The sequence below is a fragment of the Palaemon carinicauda genome, chromosome 20 (genome assembly GCF_036898095.1).
Source record: "Palaemon carinicauda isolate YSFRI2023 chromosome 20, ASM3689809v2, whole genome shotgun sequence".
Classification (NCBI taxonomy): Eukaryota; Metazoa; Arthropoda; class Malacostraca; order Decapoda; family Palaemonidae; genus Palaemon; species Palaemon carinicauda.
Window position 1 is genome coordinate 30,702,590 of NC_090744.1, and position 2,500 is coordinate 30,705,089.

Sequence of the window (2,500 nt, forward strand, 5' to 3'; positions counted from 1 at the left end):
TGGGTGAAGGTTCTTATCTTATCTAAAAGAAACAGACGTGAATGTGATAACGGCAAGCAACAACGCACTAGCATTCGCTCAACCTGTAATGTTTCGCTCATGAATGATATTGATTGAGTGTCCTTTGATTACATGTAACACATACACAAACACATACGCACATAAACCCAAATCCAGACCTTCTGTGTCGGTGTCTCTGGAGGCTAATGTTCGTGCTTCAGAAATCACTTAATAATATAGAGTAATGGATGTTTGTGGTGTCCTGAAACATCGGAAAATGTACGTATATGTTCTGATAATAATTCCATAAATAATGTTATTTTACCGTCTAATTCTATGATAATATAAACAGGATAAGTCGTTCTTACTGTCAAAATTATTCAAAATTCTGTCTTTTGTCGGCATTCATATCTTCCCAAGCTATTTCCTCCATCATATAGTGACATAGTACAGTCAGGCTTTAATGTTATGAGGACCAATACCTTGCAATTTCTTGGGGGTTTTATCCCTGCTTAGACCAATTCATTGAATAATCTTTTTAATTATTTGTAGTTTGTTTTGATTTGTTTTATTTGCGCCTCCTGTTGGGTTGTGTTGTTTTTTATCATCATGCTTTGCTAACCAGGACAAAAATGCAAGGTCCACCTGTCACCTTAAAAAAGTTTTGGTACAAGCAAAGCTTTATCAAGAGGCATAGCAGACTAGAAAAAACTAGACCGTTCCCTTCTACATAGTCCACATTTTAGATGCCTATGAGAGAATTTATCATATGCATCTAAAAGGTGGACTGTGCAGAGGGGAATGGTCCAACCTTTTTTAGTCTATGTCTCTTAATAAATATTTGCCTGTACCAAATCTTTCTCAAGGTGACAGGTGGACCAGTTTTTTATATCTATTCTCTCATAGGTATCTGATGATGGACTATGCAGAGGGAAATGATCTAGCTTTTCCTCGTCTGCTCTGTCTTTGGAGGAAGATGTGCTTATGCCAGATCTTTATCAAGGTGACGGATGGACTATTTTCTAGATCTATTCTCTCATAGCTATATGGAAGATGGACTGTGTAGAGAGAAATGGTCTAACGTTTATTAGTCTGCTATGACTCTTGATAAAGCTTTGCTTGTATCAAAGATTTTTCAAGATGACAGGTGGACCAGTTTCTAGATCTGTGTATATATATATATATATATATATATATATATATATATATATATATATATATATATATATATATATATATAATGTGGGTGTGCGTGCGTGTGTGTGTATGTGTGAGTTTTGTGTTTTTCATCAAATGAGCAGAGGCAAGGGGTTGGCAGCCCTATGCCCTATATTTTATTGAAAAAGTGTTAGCGAAGTAAATGGAATTAAAAACAGGATTTCATTCATAAAATATGAACATCTTATGTCCATATAAAACAATCTATTTCAACAAGATTATTTCTGTATTGCAAACTGAAACTCCGCTCCTGTTGACATTTTCCATTTCTCATTGATAATTCATATGCCAATTGTTAATGGCTATAAGTAAATTATAAGGATTATTCAGGTTTTAAAGATCGGTCATGTACGCAATATATGTTTTCATTCCTCGGAAAGCCGCACCCAAAAAGGCCTTGATAAAACAGTACTAACGGATTAGTTTGTTCTGAGATCCGTCTCTCATTTTGGTGTCACTGATGTATTACTAACCTTAGATGCAAAGATAAGAGTTAATTGACTTTATAGTTTTATTAATCATCAATAGTTTCCACATAATTAAACCCAGGCATTCTCGTTTAGAATATAATATATACAACAGTTGTGGTTGTTGTATATTATAAAGGACTCATGCATAACGTACAAAGTTGCTTCAATTTTTATATTTTGGATAATCATATAATTATATATTTTATCTGGTTTCGATAACCAGGGGCTTTCAACGGCAGTTTAAATCACTTAATACTCGAAAGGCCGATTCTGTTTATCGTAGTATTTATCAAGTGATTTTAATGTGAATGGAGATCAAGAGAATGATGTACGTCTTGTACTCCGTTGCAATATAGCACCTATGTGCTTTTTTTTTTTTTTTTTTTTTTTTTTTTGTCTTAGGCTTGCATAAATTGTAAGAATTGCAAATGTGGCTTCCATTCTTTCAGGGAAATCAATGTGAATTGTACGGAGTTAATTACACTAATAGTTCAAATGATAACAAGCCAGCGCAATTTGATCGCTGAAATTGTACCTGGACGTACTACGCATTAAACACTTGTTCCTATTGTTGTAAATTTTTAAAGAATATGTTTTTTTCTTATTTTTTTTTTTATCTTGTAATCTCTTGAAATTAAATTATCTTTTGTGTTCCGTTTTGTTTATGTAATCGTACGATCATACCGATTTTTTTTAAAATATTACTCTGTTGTGACATTGAATTGTTGAAGCAATTCAGTCAAATCCATTATATTCTCAGTGGATCTTTAGGATTATATAGGTATTTATAGGCTAGAGGGCAACACGGGTGT

The 2,500-nt window shown here is 33.4% G+C and overlaps 1 long non-coding RNA gene across 1 annotated transcript in view; it reads right to left on the bottom strand.

Moving 5' to 3' along the window:
- Window positions 1–2, bottom strand: part of LOC137659476 (uncharacterized) — a 9,895-nt gene extending 9,893 nt beyond the window's left edge. The window contains exon 1 of the long non-coding RNA XR_011047551.1: window positions 1–2. This exon is cut by the window's left edge and continues 207 nt beyond it. This is a non-coding gene — a long non-coding RNA (uncharacterized lncRNA).
- Window positions 3–2,500: the final 2,498 nt, after the last annotated feature.